This window comes from Telopea speciosissima, chromosome 10, assembly GCF_018873765.1.
Source record: "Telopea speciosissima isolate NSW1024214 ecotype Mountain lineage chromosome 10, Tspe_v1, whole genome shotgun sequence".
NCBI lineage: Eukaryota > Viridiplantae > Streptophyta > Magnoliopsida > Proteales > Proteaceae > Telopea > Telopea speciosissima.
The window spans coordinates 15,618,314-15,633,826 of NC_057925.1; the positions used below are offsets into that span (position 1 = coordinate 15,618,314).

General features: G+C 47.3%; 1 pseudogene; it reads right to left on the reverse strand.

Moving 5' to 3' along the window:
* Window positions 1-5,937: 5,937 nt before the first annotated feature.
* On the reverse strand, window positions 5,938-14,458 carry LOC122643321 (annotated as a pseudogene).
* Between the last annotated feature and the right edge of the window lie 1,055 nt (window positions 14,459-15,513).

The following is a 15,513-nucleotide window of genomic DNA, read 5'->3' on the forward strand; positions in this document are numbered from 1 at the left end:
GAAGCAAGCCCCTCGCGGTCAAGACAAGATTCATCATGACGTGACCCTTCACCATCTCACCAACAGTCGAGACGGGAAGGGACTTCCAAGAGAGGATGCAAACGAGCTCGCAGCGAACGACCAGTCAGACATGAAGGACAAACATGGGATGAAGAACTAAACAAAAGACTCCGAGAGTTGGACGAGAAGCTAGAAGGATTGAAGAAGCAAACCAAGGGTGAGACACACTCAATCCCTGGACAATACCCCTTCTCAGAAGAGATCATGTCAGCCTCACTCCCATCCAGGTTCAAGCTACCCACCTTTGAACTCTACAGTGCTACCACCGACCCTAACGACTATATCAATTATTTCAACGGGATGATGACCCTATATGGTGGATCAGACATGGTATCCTGTCGAGCATTTCCTGCATCTCTCAAGGGTACAACGACCTCATGGTTTTCCATACTACGACCACGATCGATTGGGTCATTTGCAGAGCTATGCGAACAGTTCGTGACCCGCTTCCAGAGCAGCGTCAAGCGAAAGAAGACCACGGTCAATCTACTGAACATGATACAAAATGCTGGGGAGTCCCTCAGGGAGCATGTCAGCAGGTTCACTAAGGAATCCTTAGAAGTCAGAGACCTAGACCTAGACGACCAGACCCAGCATGCTGCCTTGGCTGGGGGCATCCGAGACATGGAGCTGATCAAGGACCTAGCACGTCATGAGACCAGGACTATGAAGGAGCTCCTGGAGCGATGCAACGAGTTCGCCAACATGGCCAAGATAGTACAAGCTCGGAAGAAGGCAATCGAAGCCAAGCCACAGGACAATAAGAGGTCAGCACCAGAGGATCGTAAAGATAATAAGAGGTTGAGGACCGAGCATCGGTAGGAGAAAGGCGATCGCCATCAGAAAGAAGTGGCCGCTGCCCAGAGAGGAGTAAGAGAGCAGGCAATCTGGAGTTCACACCGCTGAACACCACCAGGTCCCAAATCCTTATGCAGATCCAGAATCGTGACCTAATCCGATGGCCATGACCCTGCTAGCAGGACCTGAGAAGCGCAACCCTAACAAGTATTATCTCTTCCACAAGGACTATGGGCATGACACAGAAGACTGCTACCAACTGAAGAGGGAGATAGAAGGCCTTGTGAGAATAGGGAGTTTGAATAAGTACGTGAAGGGGAGACGTGATGGCCGTTCGGGCTAAGGAGATCGAGGACGTGACCGAGAAAGAGAACCAATGAGGGAAGAAAGAAGAGCGGACCAAGATAGGGAGAGAGACCGTACTGATGAAAGGAGAGATGTAGCAGAGCCCAGTAGTACCAAGGGAGCCCCCATCCTCACTATACTTGGAGGACCGGGGCAAGAATCAACCAGGAAGGCTAAAGCCCATGTCAAGTTCGTGGGAGTAGCAAAGAAGCCAAGCAAGATAGCAAAGACCGAGACGGTGATCTCCTTCTCTGATGAGGACTTGGAAGGTGTGAGCTTTCCACATGAGGATGCCCTGGTCGTATAGGTAGAGATAGCCAACCGACCCGTACACAGGGTGCTGATAGATACAGGGGCGTCCGTGGATGTACTCTCACTGGAAGCCTACCGTAAGTTCAAATTCGGAGACGATCAACTCAAGCCAGAGCCCACCTACCTTCATGGATTCTCGGGCTCCACAGCCTCCATCAGAGGCACCATAGAGCTACCCGTCACCTTTGGAGAGCACCCTCGACAAGTGACCATCATGGTAAACTTCATGGTCGTCAGGTCCGTGGTGTCGTTCAATGGCCTTCTAGGGCGACCTTCCCTAATAGCCCTTAGAGGTGTGGTCTCTCCACTCCACCTGAAGATGAAGTTCCCCACTGACAACGGAGTGGGGGAAGTTCGAGGTGATCAGAAGAAGGCTAGAGACTGCTATGCCACCTTCGTAAAGAAGAACAAAGGAAACATATGGGGGATGGCATTGTGCATAAAGAACCTGGTCAGTGACCAGAGAGACGAACTAATAGAAAGAGAGGTAGGCCGGTGGAAGACCTCATCCCCTGGCCACTCAACAAGGATGACCCTTCCAAGGTCGTGCAGATTGGCTCACTATGGAACAACGAACAGAAGGATGAACTGGGGCACCTCCTCCAAGCTAATATGGATGTCTTCGCATGGTCAATTGCAGACATGCTAGGCATACCCAGATCCATAGCAGAGCACAGACTGCATGTAGACCCAACTAGGAAGCCCGTCCAGCAGAAGAGAAGAAATTTCACCCTCGACCGACAGGCAGCCATCAAAGAAGAGGTCGAGAAGTTGAGTTGAGTAGGATTCATATGAGAAGAGAAGTTCCCTACCTGGCTCGCGAATGTGGTCATGGTACCCAAGCCCAATGGGAAGTGGAGAATGTGCGTCGACTACACTGACTTGAACAAGGCATGCCTAAAAGATAAGTACCCACTACCCAGGATTGATCTGCTGATTGACGCCACCGTCGGACATGAGATGCTGAGTTTCATGGACGGCTATTCTGGCTACAATCAGATCCTCATGCATGAGGATGACGAGTCTTACACCGCTTTTCGAACGGACAAGTAGAACTACTGTTATCATGTCATGCTGTTTGGATTGAAGAATGTAGGGGCTACCTACCAGAGGATGGTCAACAAGATGTTCGAGGAACGGATTGGGCGCAACATGGAGGTGTACGTGGATGATATGCTCGTGAAGAGCGTCCAAGCCCAGCAACACCTGACCGACCTGGAAGAAGTGTTCACCGTGCTAAGAAGGAACTAGATGAAGCTAAACCCTGTGAAGTGCACCTACGGGGTGACGTCAGGAAAATTCTCAGGGTTCATGGTCTCAGTACAGGGAATAAAAGCCAACCCATCCAAGATCAAGGCTATCCAAGAGATGGCACCACCTCGGACAGTTAGAGAAATACAAAGATTGAATGGGAGGATCGCTGCCCTCTCAAGGTTCATGTCACCGTCAGGAGACAAGTGCTTGCCATTCTTCAAGACGTTGAAGAAGCTCCGAAGTCCTAAAGACTTTGCATGGACAGAGGAGTGCCAGAGGGCGTTTGAAGAATTGAAGGTATACCTCAAGAATCCACCATTGCTTGGGCGCCCAAAATCCAACGAAGAGTTGCAGATCTACTTGACAGCGACCCCCGTCACGGTGAGCATAGTGCTACTAAAAGAAGAGGGTAAGATACAGAGACTCATCTATTATGTTAGCCATGTCTTAATTGATGCAGAGACCGGGTACACAAGGATTGAGAAGGTAGCATACACACTAGTAATCGTTGCTAGGAAGCTCAGACCTTACTTCCAAGCCCATACCATCACAGTCCTCACCAACCTACCATTGAAGAAGGTACTGCACAAGCCAGACATCTCTCGATGATTGATCGTTTGGGCGGTTGAACTGAGCGAACACGACATCAGGTACCAATCCAGGATGGCCATTAAAGGCCAAGCCCCGGCGAACTTCATCGTCGAATGCACCCTACCTGAGACTGAGTTAGAAGCAGAGGAACCAGAGGACCGAGGATCGTGGGAGATGTTCGTGGATGGTTCGAGTAACGCCACAGGAAGCGGAGCTGGTTTTATACTCACCAGCCCCGAAGGATTTTGAATCCAGTATGCTCTTCTGTTCGCCTTCCCAGCATCCAATAATGAAGTAGAGTACGAGGCATTACTCGTTGGACTCTGCGTGGCTAAAGCCATTCAAGTCACACACCTATCCATCCGGAGTGACTCCCAGCTTGTAGTGAACCAGGTGAATGGAGAATACGAAGCAAAAGTCGATCGAATGGCGTCATACCTAGCACGTGCTCAAGAGTTGATCGGAGAGTTCATGAAGTTCGAGATGGTTTGGGTTCCCAGGATCGAGAATGCCACTATCGACGTACTGTCTAGGCTAGCCAATGATGAACTCAAAAACTTGGTCAGTGCAGTGTACGGGGAAATATTGCCTGAACCAACATACCTGGAGAAGCAAGTCAATGAAATCAAGGAGGGGCCTAGCTGGATGGACCCTATACTCAACTACCTACAGAACGACGTCTTACCAGAAGACAAGGTCGAAGTAAGGAAGATACGGATGAGAGTTGCAAAGTACACCATCCTGGATGGAGTACTGTATAAGAGGGGGGCCACAACACCACTGCTTCGGTGCCTAGGAACCAAGGGAGCCCAATATGCCCTGGCAGAGGTACATGAGGGGATCTGTGGAAGCCACATGGGAGGATGAAATCTAGCCTATAAAATCTTCTGATAAGGACTCTACTAGCCAAGAATGCAAGAGGAAGCAATACAGTACGTCAAGGCTTATGAGTTGTGAGCAATGTCAATTGTTCCCCCCAGTACTCCATCTACCAGCCACCAAACTGACATCGATCCTCAACCCTATTCCCTTTGCCATGTGGGGGGTAGACATCTTGGGGGACTTCACAGTAGCATCAGGCAATCGCAAGTACTTAGTGGTCGTCATCGACTACTTTACCAAGTGGGTAGAGGCCAAACCATTGGCCAAGATCGCAGAGAATGAGATGGAGAAGTTCGTCCGTGACGACATCATCTACAAGTTCGATGTGTCAAAAATCATAGTCTCCAACAATGGGAAGCAATTCAACAACCCCAAGTTCAGAGCCTTCTGCCAAAGCTACAACATTGACTATCGGCCTGTTTCAGTAGCATACCCACAGGCCAATGGTCAGGTGGAGGTAACAAACCAAACCCTACTGGATGAAATAAAAAAAAGACTAGAAGGAGCCAAAGGAAAGTGGGTCGAAGAACTACTAAGTGTCCTGTGGGCATACCGCACCACAGTAAGAACACTCACAGGGGAAAGCCCATTCCTCCTAGCATATGGCACAGAGGCACTAGCACCGGTAGAAGTCCTCGCCATATCCCACAGAATACTGCACTTCAATGAAAGGACATACACAAATGGACTGCGAGCAAACCTAGACTTCCTGGATGAGGTACGAGAGAAGGCACTACTGAGAAACGTGGCATACCAGCAATGCACAGTCAAGTACGACAACGCCAAGGTGCGAGAATGATTATTCCACCAAGGGGACCTAGTCCTAAAGAGGGCAAGTGCATCATAGCCACAGAAGGAAGGGAAGCTATCAGCAAACTGGGAAGGACCTTGCATAGTTTCCAAGAAGATACGTCCAGGGACATACCGCTTGAAAACCCTGGGTGGTAAGAAGGCAGACCGTACCTGGAACTCAAAACACCTGAAGAAGTACTATCAGTAGAAGTAACAACGACAGAGCAACACCACCACCAACAGTAGCAGTAAAGTAGTAGCAATAGATGGCATCACTGTTTCAAGAATAATTTAAATTTTTTTTATTGAAGTAAAGAGTTGGTTTCGAAAATACTCGTCTTCTACTACTCAATCGAATCACTGCCACCACACCAAAGTCCGTTGACCACCAAGGCGTAATGCTACCAAGGCCCGTTGGCCACCAAGGTCCGTAGACCACCAGGGCATAATGCCACCAAGGCCCGTTGGCCACCAATGTCCATAGACCACCAAGACGTAACACCACTAAGGACTACAGAGCACCGGGGGTTGCAAAAGTAAGAGAACCATCAAAGCAACAAGGATCACATACATGCAACATCCACATCGAAGAAGGTAAAAAGTTAAGTACATACAATCCAAAAAGAGATCACAATCCAAAGTTCAACATCCAAAAACATCTACAAACTCATGGAGCATCTGACGAAGGAGTGACATCCGACCCAGCAAAGGACATCATATCAATGAGCAACACTCTCCTTTGGTAAGACCATGCCCTCCTCGGGCACCACAACACCATCCTCAGGAGAGGCATGGGTCGCCACAGCGGTCGCAGGTAACAACATAGTGACCTTTGGAAACCCCGAGAAATCATAGTCGGGGGTCTTCTCCAGAACATGAACTGCCAAGTCCCGGATGCCCGCATCATATATCTCCTGGTTGTACTTATAGAAGTACGCAGTGATCTCGGGAGACTGCTGATAAGCTGCCACTGCTCGCTCTCCGGCCTCAGACACCTCAGCCTCATGACTCTGCCTCAAGGCACGAAGCTCCTCCTCCAAAGCGTGAACTCGAGAAGAGCTCTCGGCCGCCGCAGCAGACGCCACCCTGAGCTCCTCAGCCATACTCCTCTTATGTGCCACGACCTCCTCCCAGGCGACCTTATGCCCCTGAAGCTCCTTCTCCAAGCCCTGCAACTTTTGGTTCAACTGGATCTCTCGAAAAGCGTGACTCTCCAGGCGAAGCACCATCTCCGTGACACGATGCTGGACCTGCAATCAACATAGCCACAAAGAATCAAGCCCAAGTACAAGAAAAGCAACAACATGAAAAGCAAAAGAGTGAGAAGCACAACTCACAGAAACTGTCCTGGTAGAGGGTCTGCGTCAAGAATGCGTTGTTAAACCCCTGTAGGACTGAATACTCACCGGGAAGCCTCCCCATATCCAGCCACTCTCGGCATACACCGCGGCTGGTCAACGTCGTTCCCTCCTGAAGATCCCAAGGTAGCACCAAAGGGGAGGAGGTTGGAGGATCAGCAGTCAAGCCACCAGAAGAGGAGACCACCCCTTTGCCTCTCGAGGGGGGTGGAGCAGAAGATCCAGGAGCAGTGGCGGCAGAAGACGAACACGGAAGGATAACACACGGCCCAGTCATCACTGAACTAGAGGGATCAGGACCCCCCTTCCACTTGGTCCCAATGACCCCGGAAGGAGAAGAAGTAGGAACTGGAGGATCAATAGCAGAAGAACCATCCCCAAGGGAAGCAGTCTAAGTACTCCTCTTTCGCAGGTTAGAGGGGAAGACACTAAGATCTGGTCGTATGTCCACTGCACAACGACAACCAATAAAAAACACAAGGCAAGTCAAACAGTGGATACATAGAAGAAAAGTACATAAGCAAACATCCAAGAAGCCAAATATCTTACCAGGACTCAACTTCCAAAGGCATAAGAAGGCCTCGGAATCCAATTGACAAACGTTGAACGGGTCGCATCCCTGACATCGCTGGAGGGAGTTGTGCTCAAAGTCTCTCAACTCAAGAGGGCGGTTCACCCCCTTGACATCAATGACCTCCCAGGTAGATCGTAGTGCACATCGGGGGACCATGGCAAAAAAGAAGTGATCCCTCCAATACTTCACCGAGCTAGTGATCCCTACCAGAGGATCGAGCGCAGCAAGAGACCCCCTAGGGAGACGACGGGCGAAGTGGTAACACCCCCCTTCCCCCTTCTTCAACACATAGAAGTAAGAGAACAGAGGAACGGTGGCAGCACGCCCCATCCGAGCAAAGAACACATAGAAACCCAGAATGACACGGGGCAACACCTGCCCAGGGGTGAGACACCAGTGCTCCAACACCAACTCCACAAAATGAGAGATAGGGAAATGAAGACCATGGGCGAAGAAAATACGGTAAAGGCAGACGTCATTCGCTTGATGGGAGAAAGCACGGTCATCAGGTCCAGGGACGCGAAGCACAACTTCAGAGGGTATATGGTACTCCTGGCGAAGTGATGCCAAGTCCGAAGAAGTCAAGATGCTAGGAATGTGAGCCAACTTACTCCTAGGGTCGCCAACTGAGGTAGAAGCTCTGGAGGCCCTACGACCCCTACTAGGGGCGGAACCTCCAGAAACCTCCTCCTCCCCATCATTAGCAACAGGGGAAGGCAAAGAAGAAGAAGTATCCGCGGGGGATGACGACCCCGAAGAGGACTCCTCAGCTGATCCAATAACGACCGTAGTCGGATCAGAGTCGTCCGATGATGACATAGATAAATAATGAAGCAGACTAACTACTTACTCAGAACGATGACCTCCCAAGACCAAGCAATCGATGAGAAGAGAGGGATGCCAACCTGCAACCACTAATGCAAAACCAATCAAAAAAAAAAGAAAAAAAAGAAGAGAAAATGAAGACGACACATACCAGACACAACCCAAGGCGTGGTCAGGGGCGCCGATCGAGTACAGGCGCGGGTTGAGCGCAATGAGCAGGTGCAGACCGCAGACAGGTACAGGCACAGACCGCGAGTGGGCATTGATCAGCAGCAGGCGTGGACCCTTGACGGGCGCAGACCATGAGGGATGGGAGTCGATCATCAGCGGGTGTGGACCCTTAACTAGTGTGGACCCTTGACGGGCGCGAACCGCAAGGGATGGGCGTCGATCAGCAGCAGGCGCGGACCGCGAGGGATGGGCGCTGATCAAGCAATAGGCATGGACCCTTGAGGGACGCCGATCAAGCAGGTGTGAACCCGAGCCTGGTGCGGACCGCGGGTGTGCACTGATCAAGTAATAGGCGTGGATCCGTGCAGGCGACAATCGAACAAGGCGCGAACCGGATGCGTCGATAGTGAGCAATGGACGAGCGTCAACCGAGGCAAGCTACACACAGATCAACGGGAACGAGAGCACGAGCACAATGCAAAAGCCAAAGCCATGCACGCCAAAGCAAGCCAAGTCCAAGGGCAAGGCTAATAGATAAGAGGATCAGACAAGCATGTGGAGCATAATACTCTTCATTATGACCCAAGAGCAAACACATAGGGGACACAATAAATAGTAACCAAGCTCAAAGTCCAAGCAAAAGTGGAAGATACAAAAAAGTAAAGAATAGAAGAGCAAGAAAGAGAGAAGAAGAGAAATGAAGAGGGAAAAGTGAAAAGAGAAGAAAGGACCAAGAGTATATATTTACAACAAGGAAAAGAGAGAGAGATAAAAAAGATAGGAGGGGAGAGGTTTGAACCCACAACCTCTCCCTCACCAGGCAATTCACAAGCACATCCTTAGAGAAAAGATTATTTGTAGGGAACCCCCTAATTGGTACAAGAATGCAAAGGATACTCTCTTGATCACTTCGTTCCAAGAGAGTGGGGGCAAATGATGAATCCAAACTCACACCAACCAATCAGGGATTGCCACATGTCCTAACCCAAGAAGGAGGGCCAGCTCAGGACCAGAACCAAGCAGGCCAACCCAGGAGAGAACCGACCCAAACTGAACTCAGGCGCGGACCGCATGACCCCGGGCATGGATCAGCGCTGGGCACGGACCACCTCGGGAGCGGATCAGCGCTGGGCACGGACCACCTCGGGTGCGGATTGGCCTGGGTCCGGACCACCCTGGGCACGGATCAGCTGGGCGCAGACCGCCTGGGCACGGACTGCTTGGGCACGGACTAGACATGGATGAAGACCCCGAGCACGGATTCCCCGAACACATCATCCCTAGGGCACAGTCTCCCTCAAACACGGCAGTAACCACCGCCATCAACAAGACACAGACCGCATCACCAAGGACTCTAGGCCACCGCCTATCAAGTCACGTAGTCTGAAGTCACATAGTCTGAAAGGACTCATGTACCAGGAACCTCATCTACCACGTAGATAGGTCAATCCACCAAGGATACCAAGTCTATCATAACACCACGTCTCACAGGAAGACGACTACCAAGTCTAGCGTGACACCATGTTTCACGGGAAGACAACCAGTCAAGGATGAGCCCTGCTACTCAGGGACTCTATCACCTACGAAGGACACTCTACATCAACTGGGACTCTCCACGCCGCCATGCTCTACTATTAAAGGGAAGGTAATCTACCCCTCAACCCATCTTGAATTCTATACACTCATCTGTTTGCTCAGAGAGATCTAACTTAGGCATCGGAGAGTCCTTGGCCGGAACCACACCGATTCCCCTTTGCCACCCAGGGTCTTTTGCAGGTTATGACACTCAAAGGACCGCTGAGCGATTTCTTGATGCAACACTTGTAATTATGCCCATATTGTTATTTTTCTAACACAACTTTAAGGCTGCGTTTGGTAACCGTCTTCATAAAGAACACTTGTTCTTGACCAAAAACGTTCTTTGGCATTTATGGTCTGGAACAGCGTTCTGTATATGAATATGGTTGTATGGTAACAACCTCAAGAACGTTTTCGGAACAACAATAGAACAAAAATGCCATTTAGTAAAATGTGTTCTTCCATAGCTTTGATCTCTTCCCATATTTAGGTAATTTCGTTTGGGAAATTTACGAAACACCCCTTGAAAATGGACCGATACTCAGATCACCCCCTCTTATTTGAAAATACTCAAATCACCCCTTGCATGAGAGCCCTATACTCACATTAGTCCCTACCGTTAGTTTTACACTGTTAAATATATTTTAAATCCCTCCTTGAAACAATTGTTCTGCACATACCCAAAGATAATAGAACCCCAAACCCCTCTATCCTTAATCGATGCTTCATCAAAGAGAAGCCTTGCAGTATCAACATCCCCCTGTTTCACATACCAAGAAATTAAATATGTCCTTTCAACTGTATCTTGCCAAGGGAGTTCATCAAATATGAGTCTTGCAGACTCCATATTACCGCAGTTTGAACACCTGAGAATCAAAGTATTCCCAACAAAAACATCTAAAAGAAAACCCAATTTCACACTACTTCCATGGATTTGCTCACCTAAACGACTGTCTTGCAAGTTTGCACAAAAGCAGGCCACCACCGTCCTTTTGCGGTGGCCGAACCAGCGGCACGGCGGCCTCGAAACTCATGGGCGAACGATCGCCCTCCTCTGGCGATCATGTTGCCGGTCTCAGATGTAGGTTGGTCGGAGATGGAGAAGGAGAAGATATGGCTCCGGTGCCGGTGCTGGAGAAGGTGAAACGCTTCAGTCCTTCATCCCACTTGATTTTGGGGTTAAAATTGTCTTTTCAATGTACAAGGCTAAAGTAGTCCTTTTACAACAATAATTAACAGCAGACTAACACCGTTAGTGTAGAGGGGGTGATCTGAGTATTTTCAAATATGAGGGGGTGATCTGAGTATCGCCCCATTTTCAGGGGGTGTTTCGTAAATTTCCCATTTCTTTTCCATTTTTTCTCAACCTTGGTTCTTGATTATGTTTCTAATTAATAATATTTTGTTGCAGCATCCATTATAGAGCAAAGCAAGTGAGAGTTCATAACACAACCTACAGTTAGCACACGATGGAACCCCACACCTAGGGATGTAAACGGATTGGATTCGGCTCAGATAGTGCTATATCCGCATCCGCATCCGCATCCGATTAGCTTTCGGATGGATTCGAATACTGCTAAACAGACACGTATACAGATCGGATATTTTATCCGTTTACATATAAATATAGCTTTTCGGATAGCTATAGCCTATCCGTATCCACATCCGTTTAGCTTTCGGATGGATTCGGATAGTGCTAAATGAATACGGACACGGATTTCGATTATTCATTTCCACCCCTACCCACACCTGAGCAGTTAAGGGCCTTAGAGGAGTTGTATTGGTGTGGGACTCGCAAACCCACAGCTGAGCAAATCCAACAAATCATTGCCCAGCTTCGTCGGTTTGGTAAAATTGAAGGCCGGAATGTATTCTACTGGTTTCAAAACCATAAGGCTAGAGAACAATAGAAACACCATCGTCATTTGGAATCTACCTTTGCTATTGATGAATAACAAGAACAACATGACATTGAAAGCTTGGAAAAGAAATATTCAGGAAACCCAAGAAGGCAAGAACTCACAAATCATACATCATATAGTTGAAACAGACATAGATTTCAAGGGGTGGTCATTTCACATGTGGGGCCCAGGTGGGACCCACCTGTGAAATGACCACCCCACCCCTGTTTTTGCTGTCGTTTTGCTGGGTTGGATGCTCCAGCTCCCGCCACTGCAGGACAAGAGCCTTTTCGTGGGGTTGTAGGGAAGCAAAGTTTGTCAAAGAGAGCGGAAGAGCCGAGACAAAGTCCGAAAGAGACAGGTAGGATGGTTATGAAATTTTAATATTAGAGAGAGAGAGAGGTAGGATGGTTATGAAATTTTAATATTAGTTTTTATTTTTTATTTTTTATGAAAATGTAATAACACAAACCACACACCAATCTCAAAAATTTTAATATTTTTTTTAATATTAAACTTTTTATCAAAATGTCACAACATTATATGATGGGTAAAAATGTTTATTTACAAAATCTATTTGTAACCTTCTTGGTTAGAACACTCACCCATTTTTAAATTGCAATAAAAATGTATATAAAGTTTCATAATTAATAACATTTTATTTACTTGGAGCATATTTATTAAGGGTAAAGCTGTTTGTAACCACCCTGGTTACCGGACTTATTTGCCTACCCCATATTATGTGCTTACTTTTTAAAGTAAGGGTTTTTTCAATAATTTATCCTTCCTCCCTTCTTCGTCTCCAGTCTCTCTCTCCCCTTCCCTCTCACCGACTTTGGCATCCCTTCCCTGGATCAAGATCGTCTCCAAGGAGCAGGGAACACTCAGGGCACTGACAACCGTTGGGCTATGCCGCACACATCCCAAGGCGTACGCCGATATTTGTGCAGCACAGCTCAACCATTGGGTACCCCTAGCAGCACCCTGGGTGCATGCCTCCTTGGAGACGAGCTAAATTCCCCTTCCCTCCCTCTCTCCTCTCCCTACGGCCCTGCCCTCCCACCTCCCTCATCACCCGCATTTCTTTGTGCCAGCAATCGACCTCCACTGCCACCTTGCTATCCTGCATTCCTGCATTCCTGCCACTTCTTGCCTCCTTGCAACTCACCGCTCCCCTCATTCTCCCTTTCACAAAGGTTTTCAACTGCTAAGCATAAACCATCAAAGGTGGTATTTAAATTGCTTTGGCTTCTAATGCTCGAATAGCGCACGGCGGACAATTCCCCTCGTTTAATTCCATCACAGAGTACTTTTATGGGGTACATCATGGAATTGTGAAATCTGCTAATCAATGAAAATTTTCAGACTAATTGTCTTTAAGAGCTTTATTGATATGGGAATGACACGTGAAACAGAGCAAGGATGATTTCCAAGTATTAGAAAATTGGAGGGCATAGTTTCTCTTCATTGTTTTTAAATTCTTTCAGCTTAACGGATCTGTTGCTAAGAGAAGTGACATTAGAGGAAGAGAAGAGAGAGTAGATACCAGAAAAACTGTTGGAGATAGGATCACTGCCATGACTGCATTGGAGACTTGGAGTGATGGAATCAGCCAATCAGAAAAGAATAAAAAAAAAAAATTTACATAGAACTGTGAAATTACTTTATGTACCTTTAATCCAAATAAAAATACATTATGTGTTTAAGGCCAATTAAAAGTTCGGTTGCAAAATCTGTTTGTATCCTAGAATGTTACAAACAGACGCACCCATTTTTTAAATTTGAAGTGAATTTCAAAAATAAAATGTATCCAACATGTCTAAAATGACAAGTGGTGACTTATGAGATTAAAAAGTTACCTTGCCTATCAACAATTCGACTCCTCTACTTCCGCCTGCACCATGTGCGCTCCACACACAAATAAAGCAGAATATACCATCTTACCCCTATCCGAGCACCTTGCCCAAACGGGAGGTAAGACTGTACTTTCTACCGCCAATTTGTATCCTCTATTGCCGAGCTGTCTAACAAGCCTCTACTGCCAAGACATAGCAAAGCGGTAAATGACCACCTTACCCCCACTCGGGCAGCGGTAAGGCGATAATGTACCACCTTGCTGTGTCTTAGTAGTAGGGTCCTGCCTGGCAACTCGGCAGTAGAGGATTAGGATCCTTTCGCGGCACTTGTGTGTAGGGGCGCATGACAGTACCCAGCAGCCGGAAGTAGAGGAGTCGGATCCGCCTATCAGCTTGATGGTGGAGACGGCATTTGATGATATAAACCAATAATCATAACTTATTCACAGAGAGATCCGGAGAAAAACAAAAAAGAAAAGAAAAGAAGGAAACTGTGCTCCTTTTACTGGAAATTCATATTCCATGGCCATTGATGAGCCACTTATTAAGCATACACACGAAACAAAAACAACGACAAACAAAGCAGAATATGAAGAAGCCCAACAACCTATTCAAACCAAATTATTATAATCACCAAACAAACCCAGTTTCTCATCAAAAGCAGATCACGAAGAACTAACTCACTCACTCTGAGCCAGAGATATCAATGGCCTTAACCTCAGGCTTCTTCACTTCCTCCTTAGGAACAGTCACAGTTAGCACACCATTCTCCATTGTTGCCTTCACCTGATCCACCTTTGCATTTTCAGGTAACCTAAACCTCCTTAAAAACTTGCCACTGCTACGCTCGATCCGGTGCCACTTGTCGTTCTTCTCCTCCTTCTCTTTGTTCCTCTCTCCACTGATCTGCAACACCCTACCTTCCTCAACTTCCACCTTCACTTCTTCCTTCTTGAGCCCTGGAAGGTCAGCCTTAAAGATATGAGCTTCAGGGGTCTCTTTCCAATCGATTCGGGTATTGACAAAAGCCGTTGTTTCGCTTGTGAGTTGAGGACGAGAAATGGAGGAAGGGAAGTCAAAGAATGGATCCCATATATCCAGAGAGAATGGATCGAACACATTGGTTCTTCGACCACCAAAGATGCTTGGAATTAGCTACATTTTGGGTTTTATAAAGAACAGAGAATGAAAGATGAAAAGGGAAACTGAATTGAAAATTGAGAAATGAATGTAGTAGAGATCAACTAATTTGTTTCTGTGCTTTGTGGGGGTGGATGAGATGTGTATATATAGTGAGAGAGAGAGAGAGGCTCTGGTTCTCTGTTTCAGGTGTTCGTGATGGTTCCAGAGAGAGTAAAGGGTTATGAGATTAATTATATTAAATTAGATATTGGTTGGGTAGTCCATGGCTACACATGAGGAAGGTCGTAGAATGTTTGATTTTTTTTTTTGGTAGAAGAATGTTTGATTGAAAGCTTGGGAATTGGAATGACCCAGAAATTTCAAGAGAACCCTGGAAAGACTTGTCAATTTTGCAATTCACACCAGTTTCCATCCAACGGTTCATATTTCATAAGGGCTATTTGGGAACTTGAAAATATCTTCGATCCCTTGTTGAACTTCGAGTTCCTTTCAGTTTTGGGTTTTTGGGCCTTTGCCGGAAAAAATCCGCTGCTGCCGTGCACCGTGGTGCAGCCTTGCGAGCCCAACACGTGGACTTTACGACATCTAATAGTGTCAAGCTCGAGAAGAAAAAGTGCAGTTGAGTTTGCACCGTCGGTGGTCACCGTGTCCACATGTCGAGTTCGCAAGGCCGTATTGCAGTGCACCGCCACATCCGGCCTTTGCCAGGAGCTGAAGGTGTTTTTTTTTTTTTGGGGGGGGGGGGTAGCAGTTTTCTATCATGTGTATCTCTCTCCTGTTCAAAACAAAGGGGCTAGAGGTGTCTTTTCATATGGGAGAAGAGAGATATACTCATGGGAATGCTGGCGTAGGCCACACTCCCGAACAGAGTCCTTTTTCCTGTTTTTTTTAATATAAAATAAACACTATATTAAGGAAAAAAAAAATTAATAAGTAATATTGTCCCTAACAAATAGACAGATTCTATTAGATTCTATTAGTTCGGGCTCTACAGGCTTAAGTTGTTTACTAGGAAGACCCTATCACGAGATTGTTTAAAATAACATATACGGAAAGAGAATGCTATCTGGTCC